Here is a 12,325-nt window from a genome sequence, read left to right as displayed (position 1 = left end):
GCGATTGTTCATGCATCGTTCAGTCTTTTGTCGTTGGAAGGGATCATGAAAGATCCTTTCCAATGACAATCATTGCACGTGTGTACCCAGCCTAAGTCACTTTCAGTGCCAAATTGATCAGTTTTCAATCAACAGATTGTCAATATTTACATCTAGAGTTAGTTGGCTATCTTCTAAACCTCCCTGGGGGGAAGCTTAGAAATAGAAGAGGAAAGTCAAAACAGACTTATAATGTCAGCTGTCCATCTTGGTATCCATTGACCATTTTGACTTCTTAAACTTCTTTTCGAACTAAAATTCACAGAGGTTTTAAACTGTGTTATAGAGCAGCTATCCAAGTTTCCTAACACTAGATAGCTTTTGCTACAAGAATTTACTTAGTCCTTGCTGATTTGAATAAATGTTATCTGTCTGAATCACCCATCACCTTATGAGTTACAAGGACATGGACGGGAGAAACCATGGCAAGAACAAAAGTGTCTATGTGGGTATCTCAACCAATGTTACATTGCAACTGGATGACATAGGAGGCACATCCTTCAGATTGACAGAAATTACTATTTTCTTTTTTAGTAAAATAACAACAATATTGTATTCAGCGTATTAATAAAAGTGATCAGCAGACATTACCACTGAATGAACTGATCATACTGTTCACAGGCACGTCACAAGTCTTAAAGCCAAAGTTGTGATTCTCTATAAATTCATATACAGTGACCATTTCAAACACCCTTCTGCAGTGACATATCAAAAGTAATTTATGTGACCCCCAAAGCTGATGAATGGACTGAGTAAGGCACTATAAATATGGCAATCATTTACGTTACTGAAATAAATGAAGTGCAAATATATGTTAATCTAGGAAGTGATTGCCTGAATATGATCCCCTGTTAAAAATGCTGCTTAGATTTTAAAAAGTTAAAACATAAAAGTGGTAATCTGTTCCAATCTAAAAGTTTATGAATTTGAACAATGTAACAGCAAGGAATCCAGAACAGGTAGAGTACAGAACATTATCAGCGTTATACACACTTTGCAATATTGTACCCATTACAGGATTTGTAGAGATCACACTTGGAAAAAACAAGTCTTATTCTTGCAGCTGGAAACAGCAGTCTAATGCCTATATATTGCTTTAAGAAGAATCTTAACGATACTTTTCTAGAAACACAGAATATAACTGGGTAATACAGTTTTAAAGAAAAGATAACAGAAACTGTTGATCCAGGGAACATCTGATAGCATTATGAGATCAGAAAAGAATTTTTTTCCAACTGTTGGAGCAAATTGTACCAGGGTTTCTTGTTTTTTTTTTTTTTTTGCCTTCCTCTGGATCAACCATGTCTAAACATGTTTTTCTGGGATATGTTTATTTCCCTAGTAAATGAACTTGATAGACTTATGGCTTTTTTCAACCTATGTAACCATGTAAAGGGAAAATTTATATTTTCAAGAAAGTGTTACAAAACAGTTATGACCAACCTAAGGATGACCTGACTTTAACGGGATGTTTACAGGGATGTTTAAGCTTGGCAAATCATGAGAATAATCCGAGTGATGGGAAAGTATATATTTTCGTGCCATGGTCAATGAGATAAAGCAAAGAACACAATGCTACCCATTGAGTTCTATTTCTTTTCATTACAGATACCAATATCAGTTCATCACTGTTTAGTAAAGTAATGTGTCTTGTGACACTAGATGTGGCAATTGAGGCAAAAACTTGCATTTTTATATTCCAGCGTCATTCTTTCCATAGCTGAGATGAAGCTAACTCCTAGCTTACAATTATGATATCTAGATAACAATTACAGTAAAGTTTCACTTTCAAGAATTAAGTTGCATTTTTTGATGTTACTCAATGTTTGTACAACTGTTGAGTCCACTAATTAGATATCAAAACTGTCAATATTAAACTTGCTTCCTGAGAAGATCGAGGACTTAAGCTGATCATACAATGTTCCATCTTACTATTTAATGACATATAAATGAATTATTTCTCATTTCATTTAATGAAAAATGATGGAATGCAAGTGTATTATTGAAGGAAAATTGATCAGTCAGGTTAAAGAATAATTTCAATCAATTACAAAAATAAGTAATAAAAAATCAGCTGTGTATCAACTGGGTTATGTGCTTGTATGATCGACTGATTTTTAACCAATGGTCAACATTTATATTAAACAAGTTGATTTAATTGAAAATTGATCCAATTCAATATGGCTAGCTTAAAGTTATCATTTTTTTCCCTCGACAATGCCACCAGGATCTAAAATTTATGAACCTGGAAGTGCTTAGAGTTGGGATCTTCTGGGTTTAGATATTGTATAGGACATCAAGGAATAGTTGTTACCCAATATTCTCCAACTCACCATCTTGACATGGTGACAAGCTAGAACACAGGGTAGGACTAGGAGGACAATGTTAGACAAGGTTGTGAGCAATGGTTGTCTTCCCTCCTAAAAGGTGTCGAAATCCTAGGAACCGCCAAGCTTTAAAGCCAGAAGGTTCTGGATTGCCAGCACAACACTATAGAAACCTACCCAACAAAGGAGGATGTGTTGTACTTAAGCATGCAAGAATTATATTTAAACTTGCAATTGGATTAAAAAAAAAACATACTTTAGTTAACTAATAAACTGTAACTCCAGTGTATCTCAATCTGCTTCTCATGTATTCCCAGAAGGGTAAGAAAAAACAATTAGATAGAAATCAGTGTAATTGATTGAGTGAATAATTATTCCACTAGAGCACCAACTAATCTTGGCTTGTTGAAACCAATTAAGGAGAGAAGTAATAGACACTTAACCGGCCACTGAAATTAAAATACCAGGTCAATGAATAAGGAAGAAAGCATCTTTGGTAGTATAAGGCATGTAAGAAACAATAGGAACTATAACTTCAGATATCTTCTCAATGAACTCACACATGAAGGGATCAGTGAGAGCATTATCCGGATCCCATTTACTTATAACACCCATATAATAATCCTCTACCTACGATCAAAGCTAGTGGTACTGAATATGGTACTGAAGGGTCAGCCATCCCTAAAAATGTTTTTCTAGTCATAGGTAAGGTCTGTTGGGCTAAGGAAGTTCCTGTTTTCTTATATCTTATTGGCTGCTACCTTGCTATGGCTAGGTGCTTCCTCCAAAAGTAGCCAACCATCACTTCCTAGAGAGAATGGATTCTGGAACTGTCCGGGATACATCAAGATTAACCCCCAAATCCTCAGAGAGAATTCACTATACTAAAGGGGAGCTGAAAAAAATATATTAAAAAATAAATTAAAAAAGCAAATGTTTAGGGGAGTCTTTAGGTGGCCAAAAAGGAGAGGTGAGGACTTGTCAGACCAGGTCTGTTACTGGAAGCTGAATACTTAAAGAACCAGGTCCAGCTGCAAAAAAATACAGATCTATTTCCACTGTCTAATCTGGAGTTTATCAACCAGGGTTCCTCCAGAGATAGCTGGGGGTTCCTTGAGCAATGAGCAATTTGTTCCTCTCAGGTCAGTTTAGGTGACACCAATGATCTTTTTGGCTATCTGTAAGGGTGGTGGCCTTCTCATTGGCCACCATACTAATGTACTGTGGATATAGACATTTTTGAAGGGGTTCCCCTATCTTAAAGAGGTGGAAAAACACTGATCTAATCTAAAATCCTCCATATTTATTAAACGTATACAAATATTTTACATAAAAGTGATTTAATGCTAAACATTGTAATAATAATGCATCATTCTCACACCTCCCGTTAAAATCTAAATTTACAGATTACTAGTCATAAACCCTATACCTTTGCTTCATTATATTTTCTATTGAATGCTCAACAGCTGTAAGCAGTGCAAATCTTGTTCCATGGCCTAGACAAAACTTCCAAAAAGTTAAGGGCCAGTCACAATGAAAGAACCTAAGTGGAACAGCCATATATGTATTACTGGTTATTGTATGAGTGTATTGCTCCTCCTGCCCTCTACCAGGAGTGCTCTGTACTAGCGTAGGTGAGTAGTAGCCACACCCCACAAGTGTCCCCACACAGCCCTATAGAGAAGAGGAAGGGACACTTTAAAGTGTTTCTGAGAGCTGGTTACTAAATGCACTGGGCTGAACCCTGGTGCCTATTGGACTGCACAGCCATATTTAAAACACCATGCACAACTACTGTAACAAGAAAATGTAAGTAAGATGGAAACAGAGGTTTTCTGTTTATCCATTTCGGTGACATTTTATGTGGACATTTATCAATATAAATTCTATTCCTGCTCTAAATATATAAATCACATGCTGGAATGCAGTGGTTGATCAACATTTTAATAGCTATCCAAAATTAGCTCAGGTGTAACCTTCACTATTGGGTGACACATCAAGAAGATTGATCTCCACCTCTGTTAAATTGGAGATTTTAATGTTAGACATCACCTATATTATACTTCAAAGCGGCTTAACATGGCAAGACATTTTTAAAGAATTCCTTGGCAAAATGTCATGCAATCAAGATGCCTTTATTAGAAAGTTGGCAGCAACTAAAGAAAAAGTAAACTATTGTTAGTAGGATGTATTTTAGATATTTTTTAAAAGCGGTCCCTCAGGTGCTGAACACAAACCTGTGGCTATAAATGCACACCTTTAGACCAGAGATGTCCCCCCCCGTTATCCTCTCGGCAACAAACATTATCAACTTTTGTCTTAGAATGTGTTGGGTTTGAAGGCCCATTTAGATTTATGCAGGTGTTACTGCAATGCAAAGGAACACATGTAACATGTTGCATTGCAGCAAGGAATGAAAAGACAATGGTAGCCTGGCTATTCCATTCTTTGTCAAAGGGATGCCTTGATGCAATGCTTGGTAATGCATGACCTAATGCATGCTGACCTATGTGCATAAATGTACCACATGGATCAAAACGGGCCCTCAGAGTCTGTTTTACAGTGTTCTTTCACAATGGCCATGCATACTTGATGTAGGCTCATTCTTATATGGTAGGTGCAAAATTAGGTAATAAAAACACAAAAACCCATTTAGAAAAATTACAATTTGATCACGCCAAGGCTTGGCCGGTGTGCATTTGGGCACTAGATCCTAAGCAACGCCATAAAGAGAACCTGATGCAAAAAAATAAATACAATATAACATAGCATAATAAATGCAACATTATTGTTATCAGCTGGAGGACCTGATACAAGCAATGTATACATAATGGATTTGTAGTAGGATACAATTGGATTTGTTGTTACCACTGACACCAATGATCTTTTTGGCTAAGTGTAAGGGTGACAATCTTCCCAATGGCCAGCAATGTAAGAGGAACCTTCTCATTGACCATCAGGATATTATACTATGGGTCGTGTGGAAAGTATAGCAGAGGTTCCCTGAAGACCTGAAATATTTCAAGGGTTTCTGCATGTTAAAAAAAAATTGACAAATAGTGCTTTAAAGCATTTCTTGCAGCGAGGAAGCTCTTTTCCTTTATGAATTGTTGTGTATATATGAGTAGCCCAAAACAACTGCAGATAGCTTTAAGCAGGCAAAGGATACAGTATACATGCATGAATATAAACACAGCATTCCATTACTGAACAGTTCCTCAAGGCAACAACATAATTCAGATTTTTCTCAATCTATGCAATGGTTACATTAGGCGTCCATGCAGCTATAGCAGAAAAAAGTCTGAATACATAGTAACATAGTAAGTCAGTTAATAAAAAAAAAGACATACATCCATCAAGTTCAACCCCTAGGGAAATTACCATATCCCAGATATAAAACTCCATTTATATACTTGATCCAGAGAAAGGCACATTTTGGTACATTTTGCTCCAACAAAATCCTTCCCAATCCCATGAGGCAATTGGATGTTCCCTGGATCAAAAATACGAAATTACAAAGCCTAATATTTCATTTTCCCATCGTATAAAACTTTATTTGTAGGGTGGCATTTTGGCTTGAAGATGAACTGGTAATACAAAAATTGATGACCATATATCTAGGTCCTACATTCATGTTTTAGTCTATGGGAAGAAAAAAGGTTTGGCCAGTATGGGAAACTAAGACTGGGCTCGGACTTGCACGTAAGGGAGGTATTTGAAAACAGGGTATGTGAAGTTTTCCTTCACATTGGTAGGCAAACTTTGAGAATATAATTTCATCCAGTTTCGATCCTTAAGAATGGGAATATTAGAGTCTGGGTTGAAAGGCCAATTGGTTGGAACTTGACCAGGAATAGGGGAGGACTATCCTAGCCTATACTGCCTGCTTGCATCTTGTGAAGGACCTTTTTAGGAGTCTTGCCTGGGGGACTTTAGAGGTGTGATTGTCCAGCTTCCTGAGATGGAACAATGAAGCATTATAGACAGAAAAGTACCACCTAAATATCCTCCAAATTATTACTCCACCGCTGTTTGCAGTGCTGATTTTTACTTGTTGGTCATATGAGTGATTTCCTTCCTTTGTAGCCCTGAGCCACAAATCAATGACTGCGTTTCTACAGGGTCAGTTTTAGGGTAGGGCAAACTGGACAATTGCTACCCCCACCTTCACCAGAGGCCCAATTGACAAAATACCAAGGTATGCAGGGAGGGCTGATATACAATACATTTGAGGCCTGCACTTCATTTTCACCTAGGCCCCTATTTTGTATAAAACCATCGTTGCTTCAGATGCAGCAATCGCAACATAAAAGCAGTTACAAACTTCCCGATATTTCCTCTAAAATAGCCAAACAAGGCTCATATTCATATTACAACTTACACAGGAAATATAGGACATATATACGGATCCAACAGTGGAACCAACAGGTATGTGTTTGTTAACAGGAAATTACATTTTATGTACAGATAGAGACTGCAATGTGAAAAATAGTTACTTTTAATGAAGAAATGAGAATGCATGTACTGAAGTTACTACATATCCTTTGTTGGGACCCAGTTACATACTTCCTGTGATTGCGTGACAACCCTCACCTACTGTAATATATTGAGGAAAGCAGCATTGCCACCCAAGGACAAGACTACAGAACACCCCCCCCTTATCTTTATAGCATAGGGGAGCAATGTTTTTCAGTAGATGCCCCCCACCTTCGCCACCCAACACGCAGTACAGGTGTTGACACATTCCATATCAAACATTTTACAAAACAGGGCACTCCTATAACATACATTTCAATCTTGCTAGTTTGAGGAATGTGTGATTAAAATTGCAAAAAAAGAAACTAATTGCATTTTGAAATGTCTTCGTTGCTATAGACACAGCTCTGTATAATAAACAATATAAATATTTGCTGTTTGACAAGCCAATCAGGGAGTGTATATCATCCCAACCCAAAAGGTAGGTCCTTATAATTCTGATAGCCTGGAGCACATTAAACTTTTGCCAGTTTACCTGTTGGTGACACAGGAGCTTTGTATGGTTTTGGTTCCAAACACATGTAATTTTCATTATTTTAAACAAATCTGATTCTTTTAAAACATTGAAACTCCTCCAATTGGCATATAGATACTCATGGTGGACAATGGTCCATGCAGGAACAATTTTATATAAAATGGGGTTCTGGGTAAATATGAAGTAGCAACCCAAGTACACAGCATTTTAGTTTCCCTGTCATTCTGTCAAGTGGACCTAGAGAATATGGGCAATTGCCCAGTTTGCCCAATCCTAAAAATAGCCCTAGCTGCAGGGATGGCTGGGGCTGCAGGCAGTTAATCAATAGTACGCTGATACATTTCTTCCCCTACACCACTCCTATCCATCATTGCTGTCAGAGATGAATGCAGTTCTCTGGGTTTTAAATCTTGCAAACTGAAATTATGATGACCTCATTCTTTCTAGATCAACGTTTTAACCTTGTACACACAATGCTTTATGCAATAAAAGTGCAGCTTTAGCCAAAAGGTTTTCTCCCTTATGGGGGTTACAGATACTTTACTTCCTTGCATACAATGCAAGATCAGCAGTCAAGTATGGGGGCTGAGGGGCTGTACACATCTTGGAGCATCAGAAGGCTGGGTGCCAGCTGCTAGGGGAGCAATGGGTAAGATAAAGGCCTTCTTATGTGCCATGTAGGCAAAACCAAGCATTCAAACCTTTAAACTTTAAAGGGGAACTCAAGTAAAACATTGAAAAATTGCTAGAAAGATGAGTTTTGTCAGAGACAGGCAGGGTCTTTTGTCATAAAAAAGGTTTTGGCTTGCTTCTATTTTTTTTTTAATTTGCAGCATTGGTAAATGTCCACTGGCAAACACGAAAGTTGCCAGACCTGGAAGTGAACTGAGGATCAAAGTGTTGTAACAACTTTCCATGAGGCCTCTTTGACAGGGAAGCCCACAATTCAAATTTTACCATCAGATGACATTCTACAGATGTATATCCATCCATGACTTTATAAATTGCTCATTTACACTTTTACACAAGTGGCCAGTAATGTTGGATTGCTTTGGTAATATATACTTGCACCTTTAACTATCAGCGTGGTGCCATTTTCTCCAATTCTCTGGCTTTATTGACTCATTAATATCCATGTATGATATTTAGTAACCTAGAGCTCCAGTAACCAAACTTTCTAGTTCCGACCAGAACACTGCCAAGTGCCTCAGGTTTCCACATTTGTCTCGGTCTTCTCATGCAATTTAAATATCCCATTACAGAGGGACAGCAAGTGGCATACAAAACACCCCTATAGATTTCTATCACTGAAAGGGGTTCACCGAACTTTCGGGAGAATTGTGCCAGATGAACCAGTAAAAAAAAACAACTTGGTAAATGTAGTACCTGCTAGCATATGGAAACCTTTAGGAATATAGAATATCATTCAGATGTATTGCACATGCAACAATATGTAAAATTGTAAACATATGTTTAAAGGTATTTTAAAGAGACCCTGTCCTAGAAAAGGACTATCACACAACTTGCAATGGCCAGCAGGACTGCACAGTAATTATCTTGGAGCAGGGTGGAAAGGTAAGTATTTTATCAGACTACGGTGTTTTTAAATAAGAACCTCACTAAAAAATATCTCTTCTTGCTTTTTAAAATAGCTGAAGACTATTGCATTAGTGTACTGGATGTATTATTGCAAATTTGTAATTATGGCTTATGAAGCTGCTGAGGTTGTTGGTCTAGCTAGACTAGGAACCTGAGCCGGCTTCCTAAACCTTTCATAATCCCAGTTTCATGGCTCCACGACTCTCGTCCCCACACCTAATGTACGAATGTATGTAACTGACCAAGAATAGAGGGAAGAATTAAGGTGACTGTAAAATGCATAGGTAAAATTGCACAATGTTTTAATGAACAGTTCCATGTTTTTCATGGAAAATTATTATAAGTAATTGTATACTTAGTCCCAGATTTGTTCATATCAAAAAGTGTTATGCTAGTATTTACCATTCTGTGTTTCTAAGTAATTCTCCTCTGATGAGTTATAACTTCACAATACATCATGGTTACCATTGTCACTGGGAGAAGACATGATTAGATATCACTAATTTTCTGGTTGTCATCATACTAGAAGGGGGATTTGCAGCCTTGCAGGATCTCAACTCCACCCTGACATGTATACTTCCAACTTTGACTTTATCATTACGCACTGCTGTGTTATTCCCGGATGCTTGTTATGCTCAGGTGCAGTGTTTAGGGCATGCATTGATAGTATACCCACTTGGTGCCAGGCACACCCACCTAATATGGATGCTATGCATTTGGGCACACATGTGCAGTACAGCTGCTCAGGTGCTATGATTTAGGGTGCATTTACAGTATGCCTTTTGGGGTGCCCACCATGAGCACTCAGGTGTAGTGCCATGGAGCACATGAACAGGTATGCAATTTATCACTGCACATTGTAAACTTCGCCAGACTTTACCAGAGATTTGAAATGACAAAGGCGAATCTTTATGCCAAATGCAGGGAATATATTTGTTTACAACTATGCTTAAAGCAGGTATAGGCAAAGAATACTACTTTAATTTACCGATTTTATAAATCAGGGATGCGGGGGAACCCAAATATGTGCACCTTGTCTTTTCATGAATGGTCTGCTTTAGGGACAAGTGCACTTTATTTTTGGAAGAATTATTCTGACCTCCCTAACCTCCTAAAGTAATCTAGACACCCCAGCCATCTCTTTAATACATTTTATATAACTTTGGGGGCTTATTGTACAAGACTGGCAAATGTTCGAAAACATTTCTACCCAGCGGCTAGGGTGATAAGGGGTGGACTATAGTTCTCCTTTTATCAAAGGCTCATTTGTCTCTTAACGAAGCACATCAGAATTAGAAATAGAACAATTTATAGAGTCTAAGGCGTATGGTGTTTATATATTAAAACATTAGCATAGCATCCCTGGAATGTTTATTCTTTAAATATTGACAGCTACTCTAGGGTCCAATACAGGGCAAATGACAGCATTATTATGGGTCTGTAAACACCAATGCATTTTAACCCATGGACACAGCAACTGTACGAAATTGTGCCAATTTATATTGACCGTGCATCAATGGGGACTATAGGGGCTGACAATAAAAGCACAAAAAAATTCATGATTGCTCATAACACGTATCAACAAAAGAAAATACGCACACAAAGATATAAATCTGGAATAAAGAATTTGTGCATCATCAACCTTAAATTTTATTTGAATCAATAACTGCAATAAAGCACAACATAAAAGACTCAAACCACCAATGAATCTTAAAAACTACTATGAAATCATTTATGGTTTTTGTTTCAAAATAAAATATTGTGAAACTTACCTGGTGAATTCTTGCACACTTCCAATGTGTTAGGAGGGGACTGCAGAAAAGTTTTATCAGTTTAAAAAACTATCTTGCTTGTTAAGCCCCACTGCTCCTTCATGGCAGGGATCCTGGGAATGTGTCAGGCCCTTCTAGGCCAAATGATTTGCAAACATCCACATACACCTCTTCTTGCAATGTATATCAGCTGTCTGAAAGTCCCATGAATTCCTAGGATCAAGGCATCAAACACACTGCCTGCTGTGGGCTATCCCAATGCAGCAAGTCAATCTGTCAAAGTTACTTTCTCCTTATATCTGGCTGAGCTGCGCTCCTCTACAGGCACCAATAAGTTTTAAGGGGTGGAGTAGAAGTTTTATACTCAGAGAAAGCAATGCAAAAAAAGGAGAGAGCTGCAGAACAAAACAAACATCTCCCATTCTTGCTGGAGGCGGTGATGAGTCACAAGACAGATCAACTGTATCTTCAACAACTGACAATAGGCAGTATTAGTGATATGATTAGCATGAGGTTTGCATTATACTGACAGAGAAGGAAATAGGTCATAGCGGGTTGTAAGCTCCCAAAGGTGCACAGGTATGAACGATTGTTCCACATGGATGAGTATGACTATATCAGATCAATGACAGTTGCCAATTTGTTAACAATTTATAGGAAGCTTTGATCTTTTCCAAATTGAATTTGGAAATTGAATTATATTCTGGAATCCTTCAACAGAAGATCGAGAGCCACAAGTAGTAAAAGCTGTGCTTAGCTGGGTGTTCAAGCTGGCGCTGGACATAAAAGAATAGCATTTTGTACCGACCACTGCATGACTTTTGGGTCAGGTTCTCAGAGGTGTCAACCTAGGTCCAACTTTATAGTGTGAGAATGTGGTGACACGCATAGCATGCTGTGATCGAAAGCAAATACGGCATACAGGCTAGGTTTTAGGTATAGAAGTCGGGACTATGTAATAAAATCATCGTTGTTGTTATTTGGAGAAGCAACATGGCCAATCATGGGGACATTGAGATGAAAAATGAAAAACATTGTGTATTCTATCAATTACACTGCCCATATTTTATAATACTGTACGTTTTTTGTCAATGTGTAATCACAATTGGACATTTGTTGCCCACATCTCGACACAATTGCTTATTTTTGTTTGGTATTACCAGTACTACCCATTTGTTTCCCACAAAAAGTGAAGTAAAGATCACAATGAGCGATCAGTCGGTTTAGTTGCAAATGTTCAACTGTCCATAATCACATTTTCTCAGAATATAGAGATGTCTACAAACCATATCCAATTATTCAATAAACCATAAAGGAGACCCAAATTATTACATTTTGTAACATTTACTTTATGTTTCTCAAAAACACCCCTATTTCTAATATTTGAAAATACAAAATTAGTGATGTCTCAGTCATACACCTCTTAATACAAATAAAAACACACATTCTTTCCATAAACCCTTTAAATTGTACACTGTATATGCAACAAATCTTTCCATATTATCTAATGTTACAACTATTTTTAAGAAAAAAACCTAATAAACCATTTTAGCTTGCTGAGGGGACGTTTACAGGGC

At 37.5% G+C, this 12,325-nt stretch overlaps 1 protein-coding gene across 1 annotated transcript in view; it reads right to left on the bottom strand.

Annotated features, from left to right (window-relative positions):
- The window catches only part of AHNAK2 (AHNAK nucleoprotein 2), a 38,178-nt gene extending 27,087 nt beyond the window's left edge, over positions 1–11,091 (bottom strand). The window contains exon 1 of the mRNA XM_072427661.1: positions 10,749–11,091. The gene's annotated coding sequence lies outside the window, so the exon portion shown is untranslated. The remainder of the gene's footprint in view (positions 1–10,748) is intronic.
- Between the last annotated feature and the right edge of the window lie 1,234 nt (positions 11,092–12,325).

This window comes from Pyxicephalus adspersus, chromosome 12, assembly GCF_032062135.1.
Source record: "Pyxicephalus adspersus chromosome 12, UCB_Pads_2.0, whole genome shotgun sequence".
In the NCBI taxonomy this organism is placed as follows: domain Eukaryota; kingdom Metazoa; phylum Chordata; class Amphibia; order Anura; family Pyxicephalidae; genus Pyxicephalus; species Pyxicephalus adspersus.
Note: the sequence above shows the minus strand (reverse complement) of the source record. Positions and strands in the feature narration are given on the sequence as shown.